The sequence below is a fragment of the Babylonia areolata genome, chromosome 21 (genome assembly GCF_041734735.1).
Source record: "Babylonia areolata isolate BAREFJ2019XMU chromosome 21, ASM4173473v1, whole genome shotgun sequence".
NCBI classification, from domain to species: Eukaryota; Metazoa; Mollusca; class Gastropoda; order Neogastropoda; family Buccinidae; genus Babylonia; species Babylonia areolata.
Genome location: NC_134896.1, coordinates 11,765,617 through 11,783,116, shown reverse-complemented (window position 1 = coordinate 11,783,116; position 17,500 = coordinate 11,765,617). Strand labels below are relative to the sequence as shown.

At 46.7% G+C, this 17,500-nt stretch overlaps 1 protein-coding gene across 3 annotated transcripts in view; it reads right to left on the bottom strand.

Annotated features, from left to right (window-relative positions):
* LOC143295949 (thyrostimulin alpha-2 subunit-like) overlaps window positions 1-17,500 on the bottom strand; it is a 169,990-nt gene that overhangs the window by 124,023 nt on the left and 28,467 nt on the right. The window lies entirely within an intron of this gene.

Genomic DNA, 17,500 nt, shown 5'->3' with positions numbered 1-17,500 from the left:
ATAGTGGTGAGTGCCTTGCCCAAGTACATCCCCACTCTCTTGGCCAAGAGTGTTTTAGGACAGTCGGCATTGGGATGGTTCCCAAAGGCCAACTAGCCCACAAGGCTGCAGCACTAAGAGCCAGTGCAATTTTGCCTCCTACTTTGAGAGTCATAGTCCTTCACAAAAGACTGGAGAAACCATTGATAATACAGCTCTCACTTTGCTGTTGGCCCAAATGTAAACTTATGTCAATCTGTGATATAAGCCGAGTGTTGGGAACCTACCCTACGTCCATAAAAATAAAGTGATGAATGAATGCCGGAGATTCAACGCCACGCTCAGACTTTGTGTGTTGCGCATGGCTTCATACCATTCTAGACTCCCCCCGTTCTGATGTCCACGTGTTGTGGAGGTTAATAATGTATCGGAGTTACGGCATATTGATTTGAAGGCACACGCATGGATGCCAGCCGCTAACCAACATATAATATGGCTGCTTTAACTTCCATTGTAAGGCCGGAAGTTGTGATTTTTGCAAGCGGCATTATCTTCCCTGATTGTCTTATTCATCTTGCTTTACAGTGTGTTAACTTCCATTGTAAGGCCAGAGGTTGTGATTTTGTACGCGGCTACATTGTCTTATTCATCTTGCTTTACAGTGTGTTCCTAACTGGGCTGACCTTTGGCGACTGAATCATCTGTACAAATGATGATATCCTCGTAAACACACACACACACACACACACACACACACACACACACACACACACACACACACACACACACACACACACACACACACACAAGGCTTCACTCCTACATCTGTTTCGCCCTCTGTCCGGCCATTCCTGACAGTGTTTTCCCAAAGTGGGTGAAAGGACTGTGTTGAAGAGGTGTTTGAGGTGTTCTGAGTATTTTTCCCTTTTTTTTTTATTCTTTCGGATCTTGAAGAAGAAGAAGAAGAGGAGGAGGAGGAGGAACAGAAGAAGTAAAGAAGAAGAAGAAGCAGCATTGAAGAAGAACAAGAACAGGAATAACAAGAGGAACGGAAGTAAAAGAAAGAAAGAAAGAAAGATTGCTGAATGTGTTGCATGGAAGAATGGAGGGCCCAGTACTGGCCCGCCTGGAACGACAGAGGTACCATGTACTGTTCGAACCTTACAAAAGCCGGGATGAAGTAATTCTACCCCTAACCTCCCTCCATCCCACATCTCCGCGCCTTTTAGATATCTAAGGAGGTCTGCTGCTAGCTGTTGAGTTGTGTTTTGTTCTTGTTTTTGTTTTGTTTTTTTGTTTGTTTGTTTTTTGTTTTGTTTTTTGTTTGTTTGTTGTTTTTTATGTTTTTGTTTTTGTTTTTGTTTTGTTTTTTGTTTTTTGGGGGGGTGTTACCAGATCATATCAGAAACTAAAGGCCTGTATATGCATACGCCTGTGATGTGTTCAAATAAAACACTACTAGAAAGGAGTGTCCGTTCGCCGCTAAAATCGATTTCTTTTTTTTCTTTTTTTTTTCAAAGGAAATTCCGTTTTGATCTGTAGAGAAATAGAGAGAGGAAGAGAGAGAGAGAGAGAGAGAGAGAGAGAGTGTGTGTGTGTGTGTGTGTGTGTGTGTGTGTGTGTGTGTTGGGGTGGGGGCGCTACTTAGTGTGGAAACTTTTTACGTTCCCTCTATAAATCGAGTTCGTTCATTCTTTCATTCATTCCTTTCTGTGTTGAGCGATAGAACCAAAAAAAACTGGAGATCGCGCTTACAAAAGGATTTGTCAAAACATCCCCTGAACAAGAACATGTTCTAGAGAGGTTCTCTCTCTCTCTCTCTCTCTCTCTCTCTCTCTCTCTCTCTCTCTCTCTCTCTCTCTCTTATTAAAACATGCTGAGACAGAGCTCACAACTCAAAACGTTGTTTTTTCTTTTCTTTTTCTTTATTCAAGGCTTCAGATTTTAGGCATAGCCTTTTCTTTTCAACAGAGAGTTCTAGAATAGGAAAGAGGAGGAGGCAGGAGAGAGAGATAGAGAAGGGTGGGAGACAGATGAAGAGGGCAGGATGGAAAAGGGAGGGGGTGGAAGGGGGGCGGGGGGGGGGGGCAAGGATCCTTTGTTCATAATAGGCCACAGGCCCCTGAAGAAATGATACTTTGTTACTCCTCAACACTTGAGAGCAACACTACAAATTGGCCGACGGCACTTGAATGCACGTGAGGTAAACAACAACAAAAGAAATCTTAAAGAATTTTCTATTTCTCTGTTTTTGAACAGCAGGGATGTACATTTCTCGCAACATCAATATCAATACGCTTATGATGATGTAATAATCAACAGAGAGACAGGAGAGGAGAGAGAGAGAGAGAGAGAGAGAGAGAGAGAGAGAGAGAAAGGTTTCCCACAAAATTCGTATCAGTACTTAAGAATAATAAGAGCTCAAAACCCAAAACTCTAATTCTAAACAAGAGAAACGTGGCCACTTCGAGAGCGAGGGCGAGCGGGAGAGAGAGAGAGACAGGGAGAGAGAGAGAAAGAGATAGGGACAGAGAGAGAAGAGACGTAGACAGACAGACAGATAGGGAGAAAGGTATCGAGAGAGCGAACGAGAGAGAGACAGACAGAAAGAGACAGAGATAAAGATAGAAAGGGAGAGAGAGACAGAGACAAAGATAGAAAGGGAGAGAGAAACGGAGACAGAGACAGAGACAGAGACAAAGATAGAAAGGGAGAGAGAAACGGAGACAGAGACAGAGACAAAGATAGAAAGGGAGAGAGAGAGACAGAGAGAGACAGAGAAAAAGATAGAAAGGGAGACAGACAGACAGACAGACAGAAAGAGAGAGAGAGAGAGAGAAGGCGGCTAGACAGACTGAAAAACATATATCAAAATGAGAGAGAGAGAGAGAGAACACATCACGAAACAAAACAAAACAAAACAAAAATCCCCAACAACGTGTGTAACAGATATGAGCAAACCCAAGCTTTGATTCTACATTAAGCCCTGGACAAAATACACCGAGATTACCTGAAAGAACAAACAGCGAAATGGAGAGAGAAAGACAGTTCAGTTTCAGTTTGGTTGTGTTTTGTTGTTGTTGTTGTTGTTTGTTGTTTTTTTGTTGTTGTTTTTTTTTTTGTTGTTGTTGTTGTTTGTTTGTTTGTTTTTTCAAGGAGGAGTCAGTGCGTTCGGAAAAATCTATATACGCTACACCACATCTGCTAAGCAGATGCCTGACCAGCAGCATGACCCAACGCAATTATAAAGAAAGAGAAAAACAGAGAAGAGAGAAAAGGAGAGAGAGGGGAGAGAGACAGACACGGAGAGACAAATAAACGAGAAACACGGAAAAACAGGCAAAGGAAATGGACTTAATCTTTTTCGTCTTCTTCTGCATTCGTGGGCTGCAACTCCCACGTTCACTCATATGTATACGAGTGAGCTTTTACGTGTATGACCGTTTTTACCCTGCCATGTAGGCAGCCATACTCCGCTTTTCGGGGTGTGCGTGCTGGGTATGTTGTTGTTTCCATAACCCATCGAACGCTGACATGAATTACAAGATCTTTAACGTGCGTATTTGATCTGCTTGCGTATACACACGAAGGAGGTTCAGGGACTAGCAGGTCTACACATATTTTGACCTGGGAGATCTGAAAAATCTCCACCAGGCGCCGTCACCGAGATTCGAACCCGGGACCCTCAGATTGAAAGTCCAACGCTTTAACCACGCGGCGACAAAACTTGTCATCGTTGTTAGTAGGGGAGGGGGTGAGCTTAAAAGGTGGGTGGTTGTCCTGTTGTTGTTTTTTTCACCCAGAACAGGCGCTAACTGGGCACCACCGAAGAGACTCGCCAATATATAGTGCAGGGTCTCCTCCGGTGTGTATCCTCCAGGTGACTCGACAGCGATAGTTCCTGTGGACTTCCGGTGGTGTTGTATGTGCTTGCAATTTGATTTTCACTATTGTTATTGTCTATACTGTTGTTAGCATTGTTAATACTACTACTACTACCACTACAACTACTACGACTACTACTACTACTACAAGTTACTACTACTATAGCTTTTTTTTTCTACCCCCAGTCCAGACCGTTATTCTACTTCGGACCTTCTGTGGCTCTTCTTCCTGTACGTACATAGCCCGATCTCCGCTCAAATCTCTGCCAATCTTTGCTTCTTTGTTTCTGCTGAAGAATCCTCTTCCTAACTTCTCGTAGGTCTTGGTATTTTACCCGCACTGTCAGTTCCACTAACCCCAGTCCCTGAAGAAGGACTTAGGGCCAGAAACGTCGACGCTTCTTAGCAAAGCGAGCCTCATTTCACACCGCATAGCATTCTTTTGTCTGTTTTACAGACTCGGTATTATCTTTTCTTTCATCGCCGAACTGTGCACGAAAGGACTCTGAAATGACCTGTGTGGGAGTAATGGCCTCTGAAACGGTGCATGTGATGGGAAAGCATTTTTTTTAATGGACTCACAGATATACAGACGGACTGACAAACAGAAAGCAGAAAGGAAAAAATATATAATACCCTGCATAGATGATTCTAGTGAACCCTGAATGGCAAAAAGTGGACGAGTGTGTACATAATGGAAGAACGTGTGATTTCTGAGTGGACAGAAGGGAAAATAAAAAGATGCAGTGCTGTGACAGGCGCGGAATGCTCACTTTTATACCGTTTGTTTTTGGAGGACGAGAGAGCGGGGAAGGAAAAAAGAGAGGAGGGGGTTGGAAAGACAGACAGACAGAGAAAAAATGAATGAATAAATGAAAGAATTTGTTGATTCATTGATTGATTCATTGGTTATTCAACTTTTCTTTTTTCCTGAGAGTAATAGAAATTTGAAAAATGCGTTTTTTCATCTGGCCATCGAAATGGGAAAATGGAGAGAGAGAGAGAGAGAGAGAGAGAGAGAGAGAGAGAGAGAGAGAGAGAGAGAGAGAGAGAGAGGAAGAACAGGGATTAAAAAATAATAGAAAGACAAAAACAGAGATTGCAACAAACAAGCAATTAAACTATGCAATCAAAACTTTTTTTTTTTTTTGTTGTTGTTTTGTTGGTGGGGGGAAAGGTTGTTGGTTTTCTGTTGTTGTTGTTGTTGTTTTGTTGTCTGTTTGTTTTTTGTTGTTGTTGTTGTTTTTTGGGGGGTTTTGTTTTGTTTTTTTGTTTTTGGGTTTGTTTGGGGTTTTTTTGTTGTTTTGTTGTTGTTGGGGTTTTTGCTGTTCTTTGGGAGAGAATTTGCCTAAAACAATGCCCAAAACATGTTCATATCAGAAAAAGTGCAAAAGAGACACACGTAACTTCCTGAAAGGAAAATAACCTGTCAACCCAAGCCCATCAAGAAGTAGTTGTTTTCCATCACACACACACGCACGCGCGCGCACGCACGCACGCACACACACACACACACACACACACACACACACACACACACACACACACACACACACACACACAAACCCAAATCAAACTGTCCCCCGGTTATCATACACGACAACACCTAAATGGAGATGACCAACGCAACGTTTGACATTAATTACCTAGATTTAAAGAAAGCTGAAGGCCCTGCTCTCCCTGCTTTTGTTAAATCTCACATTCAAGAAACTTATCCAAATCACCTAAAAGTATATACAGATGGTTCAGTACTTGATAACAATCAGGCAGGGGCAGCATTTATAATTCCGTCATTAAAAGTAGAGAAGTACTGTCATATCGGTAAAGATATTTCTGCATTCACAGCAGAACTTACGGCTATATTAATGGGATTAAATCACCTACTAGATCTTCCCATTACCATATTTCAAGTGTTATTTTGTGTCGATTCTAAATCTGTATTACAAGCATTAAAATATTTCAATTCGAAGACAAGAAGAGAACTCGTAACAGTTTCAGTTTCAGTTTCAGTAGCTCAAGGAGGCGTCACTGCGTTCGGACAAATCCATATACGCTACACCACATCTGCCAAGCAGATGCCTGACCAGCAGCGTAACCCAACGCGCTTAGTCAGGCCTTGAGGAAAAAAAAAACACACAAAAAAAAACAGAAATTCGTCATATAATTCATGTTTTGACCATCCGTGGAACTAAGATTAAACTTTGTTGGATCCCTTCTCACGAAGGGATTGTGGGAAATGAGCGAGTGGATCGCTGTGCGAAAAAAGGCGCAATGAACATATACAAAGCCATCGAAATTCGTATTCCATATTCATTACAAGAAGGTTGTTCTCTACTGGAGAAAACTTGCTGGAACTATGTCAGTAAACTAAAACAGGAGTCTGACCCTGACAGAGAAAATACTGACGATAATTCGTGCAAAGTTGATCTCATGTTTTCTTTTGAACAAAAGGACATCACGGTAGCAGAAGGCTCACCAGTCTGGTATACAGACTACGACTAGATGCCATAAAAACAAAATATACTTCAAATGTGACTTGCAATTGCGGCAATAAAATTACTCCCATGTTTATCATACATAAATGTGAACAGTTAAAACCATATTTACCCATGTGATTTACAAAATCTGCAGTTCCATCTGCTTCCATTAGAAATGTCTTATATGATAATCAACATGTGTTTGAAATAGTTCAGAGTTTAATTTGGAGCCCAATTGGCTCTTTGTTGTAATTGTACTGGTTGACTAGTTGTTGTTTTTTCCATTTATATCTTTTTTTTTCCTAATGCTAATGGAGGAGAGAGGAACAAAGAAAATTGTGATGATTTAAGGCATGGGCGGGGTGGTGGAGGTGATAGATTTTCGACTAAAATCACAAATGTGGATAGACGTGAAGCAAAAGAACGAACGAACGAACGAACGAACACACACATAAAGAAAACATGCGCGCTTCTTGGTTCATCCGCTTCCCTAACAAACCATAATCATAAGCTCTCCCCCCCCCCCCCCCAAGCCACAGTACAATTTTCGCCACACAAACAAACAAAAGACACACACGAACGCACACGCAGTTCCTGGCACTCATCCATTTTCCTAACAAAGGATCTCTCTTCACCAGTCCTTTTTATCATTAATTTGTAGGGGGGGGGGGGGCTGATTCGTAAACGGTGACTTACGCTGATTGCCGACGACGGAACTGATAAAAGTCGTGCATCAGCTTGATTAACTAACCACCACCTGTTGACGGGAAAATCACAGCCCTCGCTGCTAAATAATCAGCCTCGTTGACGTCACTGTTGTTAGTAAACGAAGGGGAGAACCTTTTTCTTTTGTTTGATTTTGGTGGGCCTTTTGTTGCTGGTGTTGCTTAGTGGGGATGGATGGGTGGGGGTAAAGGGTGGTGCGAATGGGTGCGGGGGGGGTCAAGTAGAGAGAGGGGGGTGATTGGGGGGGATGCGAGGGGTTGGGGGCCAAGTAGAGGGAGGGGGAGGGATTGGGGGTGGTGCGAGGGGTTGGGAGCCAAGTAGAGGGAGGGAGGGAAGGTGGGGTGCGAGGGATTGGGGGTCAAGTAGAGGGAGGGGGGTGAAGGGGGTAATGCAAGGGGTTGGGGGCCAAGTAGAGAGCGGGGGAGGGAAGGGGGGATGCAAGGAGCTAGGGGTCAGGTAGAGGGAGGGGAGGGGAAGGGGGGGGTGATGCAAGGGGCTGGGGGCCAAGTAGAGGGAGGGGAGGGGAAGGGGGGGTGATGCAAGGGGCTGGGGGCCAAGTAGAGGGAGGGGAGGGGAAGGGGGGGTGATGCAAGGGGCTGGGGGCCAAGTAGAGGGAGGGGAGGGGAAGGGGGGGTGATGCAAGGGGCTGGGGGCCAAGTAGAAGGAGGGAGGGAAGGCGGGATGCAAGGAGCTAGGGGTCAGGTAGAGGGAGAGAGGGGAAGGGGGGTGATGCAAGGGGCTGGGGGCCAAGTAGAGGAAGGGGGAGGTTAAGGGGGTGGAATGCGAGAAGTAGGGAGGGGATAGGGGGGGTGATACGAGGAGTTAGTGGCAAAGTAGATGGAGGGGAATGGAAGGGGGAGGGTGCGAAGGGTTGGGGGCCAGGTAGAGGGAGGGGGATGAAGGGGGGCGGAGGGGTATGCGAGTGGTTGGGGGCCAGGTAGAGGGAGGGGGATGAAGGGGGGCGGAGGGGTATGCGAAGGGTTAGGGGCCAGGTAGAGGGAGAGGGAAGGGGCGGATGCGAGGGGTTGGGGACCAAGCAGAGGGAGAGGGAAGGGGGGGATGCGAGGGGTTGGGGGCCCAGTAGAGGGAGGGGAGGGGAAAGGGGGGAGATGCGAGGGGTTGGGGGCCAAGTAGAGGAAGGGGGAGGGTAAGGGGGTGGGATGCGAGAAGTAGGGAGGGGATAGAGGGGTGATACGAGGGGTTAGTGGCAAAGTAGATGGAGGGGAATGGAAGGGGGAGGGTGCGAAGGGTTGGGGGCCAGGTAGAGGGAGGGAGAGGGAAGGGGGAGGGTGCGAGTGGTTGGGGACCAAGTGGATGGAGGGGATGGAAGGGGGAGGGTGCGAGGGGTTGGGGACCATGTGGAGGGAGGGGAGTGAAGGGGGAGGGTGCGAGGGGTTGGGGACCATGTGGAGGGAGGGGAGTGAAGGGGGAGGGTGCGAGGGGTTGGGGACCATGTGGAGGGAGGGGAGTGAAGGGGGAGGGTGCGAGTGGTTGGGGACCAAGTGGAGGAAGGGGATGGAAGTGGGGGGGGGGGGGGGGTGCGAGGGGTTTGGGGACCAAGTGGAGGGAGGGGATGGAAGGGGGGGGGGGGGTGCGAGGGGTTGGGGACCAAGTGGAGGGAGGGGATGGAAGTGGGGTGGGGGGTGCGAGTGGTTGGGGATCAAGTGAAGGGAGGGGATGGAAGTGGGGGGGGGGGGTGCGAGTGGTTGGGGATCAAGTGGAGGGAGGGGATGGAAGGGGGGGGGGTGCGAGTGGTTGGGGATCAAGTGGAGGGAGGGGATGGAAGGGGGGGGTGCGAGGGGTTGGGGACCAAGTGGAGGGAGGGGATGGAAGTGGGGTGGGGGGTGCGAGTGGTTGGGGATCAAGTGAAGGGAGGGGATGGAAGTGGGGGTGGGGGGGTGCGAGTGGTTGGGGATCAAGTGAAGGGAGGGGATGGAAGTGGGGGGGGGGTGCGAGGGGTTGGGGATCAAGTGAAGGGAGGGGATGGAAGTGGGGGAGGGTGCGAGGGGTTGGGGACCAAGTGGAGGGAAAGGGGGGGATGCGAGGGGTTGGGGACCAAGTGGAGGGAGAGGGAAAGGGGGGGATGCGAGGGGTTGGGGACCAAGTGGAGGGAGAGGGAAAGGGGGGGATGCGAGGGGTTGGGGACCAAGTGGAGGTAGAGGGAAAGGGGGGGATGCGAGGGGTTGGGGACCAGGTAGAGGGAGGGGAAAGGGGGGATGCGAGGGGTTGGGGGCCAGGTAGAGGGAGGGGGAAGGGGGGATGCGAGGGGTTGGGGGCCAGGTAGAGGGAGGGGGGAAGGGGGATGCGAGGGGTTGGAGACCAAGTGGAGGGAGGGGATGGAAGGGGGAGGGTGCGAGGGGTTGGGGACCAAGTGGAGGGAAGGGATGGAAGGGGGAGGGTGCGAGGGGTTGGGGGATCAAGTGGAGGGAAGGGATGGAAGGGGGAGGGTGCGAGGGGTTGGGGACCAAGTGGAGGGAGGGGATGGAAGGGGGAGGGTGCGAGGGGTTGGGGGATCAAGTGGAGGGAAGGGATGGAAGGGGGAGGGTGCGAGGGGTTGGGGGATCAAGTGGAGGGAAGGGATGGAAGGGGGAGGGTGCGAGGGGTTGGGGACCAAGTGGAGGGAGGGGATGGAAGGGGGAGGGTGCGAGGGGTTGGGGACCAAGTGGAGGGAGGGAGAGGGAAAGGGGGGGGGTGCGAGGGGTTGGGGACCAAGTGGAGGAAGGGGATGGAAGGGGGAGAGTGCGAGGGGTTGGGGACCAAGTGGATGGAGGGAGAGGGAAGGGGGGCATGCGAGGGGTTGGGGACCAGGTAGAGGGAGGGGGAAGGGGGGAGTGCGAGGGGTTGGGGACAAGTGGAGGGAGGGATGGAAGTGGGGGGGGGGTGCGAGGGGTTGGGGACCAAGTGGAGGGAGGGGATGGAAGGGGGAGGGTGCGAGGGTTGGGGACCAAGTGAGAGGGAGAGGGAAGGGGAGGGTGCGAGGGTTGGGGACCAGTGAGGGAGGGGGAAGGGGGAGATGCGAGGGTTGGGGGCCAGGTAAAGGAGGTTGGGAGGGGGGAGATCGAGGAGTGGGGACCAAGTAAAGTACAAGGGGTGGATTTCGTTTCTGTTCTGTGTGGTGTGTTTTGCTGTCTGTCTTTATGTTGGCTTCTTTCTTTTGGGGAACCATGAGGTACAGTCGTCATGTCTATCATGTCTGATTCGTGTTCTGATGTGGCCTTTGGCAAAAATCAATGATTCCCGATGTTCGTCGTCTGTCTGTCACATGCGAGAGTAATGTAATAGAAGATAATAACCATAATGGTATTGTATAGCGCTGAACTTGTGAAAACAATCAATGGTGTGTGTGGTGTGTGTGAGTGTGTGTTGTTTGTTCTATTCCCCAAAAGGGATCGTGGGTGATGTGTGTGTAGTTGGGTGTGTGTAAGGTGTGGTGTGTGGTGATGTGTGATGTGTGTGTGTGTGTGTGTAAGGTGTGTGTGGGTTTGTGTAAGGTTTGTGTGTGTGTGATGTGGTGTAAGGTGTGGTTGTGTGTAGCGTGTGGGGTGTTGTGTGTGGGTGTGTTGTGGTATCTATCTATTTCATGTTATCGACTATAGAATGAAAGATAACAGACAAACCAAAAAAAAAGGAGATGTTGGAAGGACGTCTTCAGCAACATGTATTCTTGGTGAAACAAATGATAGGCTTTGTTAGATGTCTTTCTTTTTTTCTTGAAGGGAATGGTAGCGAGGGGTTGGGGACCAAGTGAGGGAGGGAGAGGGAAAAGGGGGGGGTGCGAGGGTTGGGGACCACGTGGAGGAAGGGGATGGAAGGGGGAGGGTGCGAGGGGTTGGGGACTAAGTGGAGGGAGGGGATGGAAGGGGGAGGGTGCGAGGGGTTGGGGACCAAGCAGAGGGAGAGGGAAGGGGGGGGATGCGAGGGGTTGGGGACCAAGTGGATGGAGGGAGAGGGAAGGGGGGGATGCGAGGGGTTGGGGACCAAGTGGAGGGAGGGAGAGGGAAAGGGGGGGATGCGAGGGGTTGGGGACCAAGTGGAGGGAGGGGATGGAAGGGGGAGGGTGCGAGGGGTTGGGGACCAAGTGGATGGAGGGAGAGGGAAAGGGGGGGATGCGAGGGGTTGGGGACTAAGTGGAGGGAGGGGATGGAAGGGGGAGGGTGCGAGGGGTTGGAGGATCAAGTGGAGGGAAGGGATGGAAGGGGGAGGGTGCGAGGGGTTGGGGACCAAGTGGAGGGAGGGGATGGAAGGGGAAGGGTGCGAGGGGTTGGGGACCAAGTGGAGGGAGGGAGAGGGAAAGGGGGGGGTGCGAGGGGTTGGGGACCAAGTGGAGGGAGGGGATGGAAGGGGGAGGGTGCGAGGGGTTGGGGACCAAGTGGATGGAGGGAGAGGGAAGGGGGGGATGCGAGGGGTTGGGGACTAAGTGGAGGGAGGGGATGGAAGGGGGAGGGTGCGAGTGGTTGGGGACCAAGTGGAGGAAGGGGATGGAAGGGGGAGGGTGCGAGGGGTTGGGGATCAAGTGGAGGGAAGGGATGGAAGTGGGGGGGGGGGTGCGAGTGGTTGGGGACCAAGTGGAGGAAGGGGATGGAAGGGGGAGGGTGCGAGGGGTTGGGGATCAAGTGGAGGGAAGGGATGGAAGTGGGGGGGGTGCGAGGGGTTGGGGACCAAGTGGAGGGAGGGGATGGAAGGGGGAGGGTGCGAGGGGGTTGGGGACCAAGTGAAGGGAGGGGATGGAAGTGGGGGGGGGTGCGAGGGGTTGGGGACCAAGTGGAGGGAGGGGATGGAAGTGGGGGGGGGGGGTGCGAGGGGTTGGGGACCAAGTGGAGGGAGGGGATGGAAGGGGGAGGGTGCGAGTGGTTGGGGACCAAGTGGAGGGAGGGGAATGAAGGGGGAGGGTGCGAGAGGTTGGGGGCCAGGTAAAGGGAGGTTGGGAGGGGGGAGAATCGAGGAGTCGGGGACCAAGTAAAGTACAAGGAGCTGGATTTCCGTTTCCTGTTCTGTTGTGGTGTTGTCTTTGCCTGTCTTGTTCTTTATGTTTGTTGTCTTCTTCTTCTTTTGGCGAACATGAGGCTACAGTCCCGTCATGTCTTTCATGTCTGATTCGTCTGTTCTGATGTCGGCCCTCTTGGCAAAAATCAATGATTCCCGATCTGTCTCTGTCCGTCTGTCTGTCTCACATGCAGAGATAATGATAATAATAATAATAATAATGATAATAACAATAATGGTATTTGTATAGCGCTGAATCTTGTGCAAAGACAAATCAATGTGTGTGTGTGTGTGTGTGTGTGTGTGTGTGTGTGTGTGTTCTGTCTCTATTCCCCCCAAAAGGAATCTGTGTGTGATGTGTGTGTGTGTGTGTGTGTGTGTAAGGTGTGTGTGTGTGTGTGTGTGTGTGTGTGTGTGTGTGTGTGTAAGGTGTGTGTGAGGTTTGTGTAAGGTTTGTGTGTGTGTGTGTGTGTGTAAGGTGTGTGTGTGTGTGTATGAGTGTGTGTGTGTGTGTGTGTGTGTGTGTGTGTGTGTGGATATCTATCTATCTCTCATGTTCATACGATCTATAGAATGAAAATACAACAGAACAAACCAAAAAAAAAGGAGACTAGTTGGAAGGCACGTCTTCAGCCAAACACTGTTAATTCTTGTAAAAATAAATATATAGGCTTTGTTAGATGTTCCCTCTTTTCTTTTTTTCTTTTTCTTTAAACTTTTTTCCCTTTCTTTTTTGTCGAATCTGTCAAAATCCCAGATTCGATCATGCACACACAACACGTTCTTTCCTGCATGCTTAACCATAAAAGATGAATCCCATTTCATGTCTTTGTACAGGGTCAACAATGAAATGAATCTGACGAGGGGACATTTTATGCTTCGTGGAAAATCTGCCAAATTACACGGACTCGAGTGAATGCTCGGTTTTAAACAAATATACAACGTTTTAAATGAAATATTCATTCAGTGTTGGAATCCATTTTAGAAAGAAAACGCCTTCTTCTTCTTCTTGTGTTTGAGTGGAGAACATGTTCGAAGCGATGTATCATTTCTCTTTGGCAGGGGCGAATGAATATGTAAAACGATGTATTGTGTGTTTAATGATTGAGAAAAGCTTTTTTTTCTTTTTATTTTGAGGATGTTACTGAACCTGAAAAAAAAAACCGTCAGCAAAATTCTCGTTTCCCTGCCCCATCCCACCTCTCCCCATTCAATTGAGTGTACATGTTAAAACTGTGTTCGAAATATGAGAGCTGATTATTTGAAAGAAGACACACAAAATGTGCAAATAATGTTATTCCCATAGCCATGGAGCAATATCAGCGTCACATACCGACGCGACAGATAATTTTCAAGATATTTCCAAATCTACTCAATACTGTTCCAAAAATGCATCCTTCTTCCTTCTACGTTCACTCGTATGCACACGAGTGGGCTTTTACGTGTATGACCGTTTTTACCCCGCCATGTAGGCAGCCATACTCCGTTTTCGGGTGTGTGCATGCTGGGTATGTTCTTGTTTCCATAACCCACCGAACGCTGACATGGATTACAGGATCTTTAACGTGCGTATTTGATCTTCTGCTTGCATATACACACGAAGGGGGTTCAGGCACTAGCAGGTCTGCACATATGTTGACCTGGGAGATCGTAAAAATCTCCACCCTTTACCCACCAGGCGCCGTCACCGTGATTCGAACCCAGGACCCTCAGATTGACAGTCCAACGCTTTAACCACTCGGCTATTGCGCCTGTCAAAATGCATCCAAATTGGCAAGCATTATTCGAGGGACTGCTTCTCACACTTCAGATTTTATTTCTATAGCTGTTACCAAACACTTTTCAAGCCCTTTCTATTCATTTCCATAGCGTGACACTAAGATGTTTCTTTTCGTCAGAACGCACGAGTGTTTTTCTTTCTTTCTTTCTTTCTTTCTTTCTTTCTTTTTCGTTCTTTCTTTCAGTCTTACTTACAGGGAGAGCGAGACACATCAAACGTTTGCTTTCCTTCTTTGTAATGTTAACAAAGAACTGAAAAACATAAACAAAACAAATCCCCTTTTTTCAATAGCTGTGCGTCCGTCGACATTAAAAAAAAAGTAAAATACTAAAGCAACCCACACGCACCAACGAGCACTTTAGAATCGAAATGCAAGAGCACGTTTTTCACGTGTCATTTCTGCAAGGAAGGCAGCAGATTTGGTCTACAGGACTCAAAAAAAGTTAAAGGACCACCTGGCAACTTGCATTGTTTTATTGCTGGTGAGCAAGGTGAAATGATGCTGACGTTTTGAAAAAAACAGTTTTGTGTGTGTGTGTGTGTGTGTGTGCAGCCATTGTAATGAGCAGCACTCATTACCGGATGTTCTTTCTTGCACGTGAGTTTCCGGTTTATACAATGAAAAGCCACAGCTGTTGGTTATAAACCTTAGATAAACAGTTGGTTTTTTGCCTAAAACATCGACCTTCTCAAACGCATTTTTGTTCAAGCTGCTAATAGTGCGCGTGTGTGTCTGAAATAACTATCAGCATATTCAGTGCTGAGACCTGCGATAGACAATAATTTACGCAGCCTGCACAATTCAAATCATACTTTGATCATATGAAATTTTATCTTATTTTCTTTAAAAGATTTTAAAATATTTTCAAAAAACACTGCTTTTATAAAGTGTTCCTTAACTTGTGGAGTGATGGCCTAGAGGTAACGCGTCCGCCTAGGAAGCGAGAGAATCTGAACGCGCTGGTTCGAATCACGGCTCAGCCGCCGATATTTTCTCCCCCTCCACTAGACCTTAAGTGGTGGTCTGGACGCTAGTCATTCGGATGAGACGATAAACCGAGGTCCCGTGTGCAGGATGCATTTAGCGCACGTAAAATAACCCACGGCAACAGAAGGGGTGTCCCTGGCAAAATTCTGTAGAAAAATCCACTTCGAAAGGAAAAACAAATAAAACTGCACGCAGAAAAAATACCCAAAAAAATAGGTGGCGCTGTAGTATAGCGACGCGCTCTCCCTGGGGAGAGCAGCCCGAATTTCACACAGACAAATCTGTTGTGATAAAAAGAAATACAAATACAAACTTTGTGTTAAGTCTGTATTTGAACTTCCCTTCTCTGGATATTCTCGGGATCCAGGACCTGCGGGTTATTTTTTTCAAGGCTGGCGGGGAGACCGGGGGGTGGGACAAAAAGGAAGGGGTGGGGTGGGTAGGCCAGGGTAATGGAGAGAAGGATGGATAGTTAATGGATTTTTAAGCCATTTCCTCTTAACTCCCACACCCCCACCACCCCTCACCCCGGCCACACACACACACGCACGCATGCATGCACGCACACACGCACGCACGCACACTCACACACACACACACACACACACATAGAAAAATTATACAATATTGATAGACAATATTCCATTTTCACAGCTGAACTTATAGCCATACTTATGGCCTTAAATTATATTTCAGACATTCCAAAAATGTGTGTTAGATTTTATTATGTGTAGATTCGAAGTCAGTGATACAAACTATAGAATCTCCAAATTCAAAGAAGCCGAATTGAGATGACAGTGGAAATAAAACATATTATTCACCAACTGACAAAACAGGGCATTAAAATAACTTTCTGTTGGGTACCTTCGCACTGTGGAATATCTTCTAATGAGTGGGTAGACCAAGCAGCTAGAAGAGGACGTTATTTCGAAGGCGCAGTACAACTTGACATCCAGTTAGATCTACATGAATGCTTTAGTAGTACAGAAAATATATCTAGAAATCGATTTAAGAAATTGCTTATGGATTCAAACAATTAATATTACCAGTATTGTGTAAACACAAAGAATGCAGCTAATCCCAAACATTTTCTAAATTTGACACCAAGAACACATTCAAGACAAATCACAAGGCTAATCTATAGAATTCGTTTGAATGCCTTTCGTACAAAATTTTCTAAGAATATAAAATGTATGTGCGGTAAGCAAATAACTGTAAACCATCTATTCATTCATTGTCCTAACATACGACAGTTAATTCCAAAAGATGTAGTTGATGACTTGTTTACCAATATTCCATCAGCCACTGAAAAGTTTTTGAATGATTATTCATTGCTTAGAATGTTTTCGGAAATTTTAAACTCCAGTCCAGTTGGTATCCTCCTTTGATGTATTCTAGTTAATGTCGCTATTTATATTTACATTGTTGTAAGTTAATATTTGTTGATATGCATACATATATTCTCCTTCCTCATTCATTACACACCACAATCTCTTTAGCCTTTAATTTCTTATAATGTACTTTTTCCCTACAACATAAGATTAACACTTCCTTACACTAGTATACACATGTATTCCCTTTCCTTTATCTACTACTTTTCTCCTTTCCGTCTCAGTGAATAGGCGTTAAGCTGAAGAAAACACACACACACACACACACACACACACACACACACACACACACACACACACACACACACACACACACACACACACACACACACACACACACACACATACACACTGCAAGATAAAAACTCTGATATTGCTCTCTTTGATTTTATGTAGATAATCCCGTACCTATGTTGCTCAATGTAAAGTATTTATCAAGTTTTTGTTCGAGTTAGTTTAGTTAGTCAGTCAGTCAGTCAGTCAGTTAGTTAGTCAGTTAGTTAGTTAGTTAGTTAGTTAGTTAGAATTGTTTCTTATAGCCCGGCTGCCTGCCCATAGCCGCATTAGGTTGGAAAACCTTGTAGCATCGACCATATATCAACTTAGCTATGTTTTTGTCTGACTGTATACTGTTAACACGTATGGTAATACATTGTTTGTACAAAGTAATGTTCATATGCCCCTTTATGAGGACCTTGGCCTATGTTTGAATAAACCATCTTGAAAACGTGAAATCTATTTCTCTCATATTATTAGCTTCTTTTTTTCTTTTTCTTTTTTTTTTTTTACAGGACAACAATAAGAGAGGACTGAAAGTTCCTCAAGTGAAAGAAAAGATGCAACGAACAAAGAACTTGTTTGGGGGTGGATACCCAATTCATGCATAAACGATCGCTCTGTTATTTCATGAACAGATGCATATTTCCTGCAAAATGTCATTGCCCAAAGAAATCAATATCTTTAGATTGATGTCAGTTTTACGTGGATTGAGTGAGTCTTCGTTGAATTAGTCTTTTTTTTTTACGTTGTTTTGATTTACCTTTTAACTTTATTTTGTTACTCTGTTATATATATTTGTATGTGTATATATATATATATATATATATATATATATATATATATTATTCATTTATTCATTTATTCATCCATTCATTCATTTATTCATCTATTTATTTAAAAAGAACTGACGAATGCTCAGTCCTGAAATTGCCCGTTTGCGGTCGGCTGAGCTATAAGCAATATGATTTGATTTGTTTTTCATTTGATTTGATCTGATTTGAATTGATTCGCTT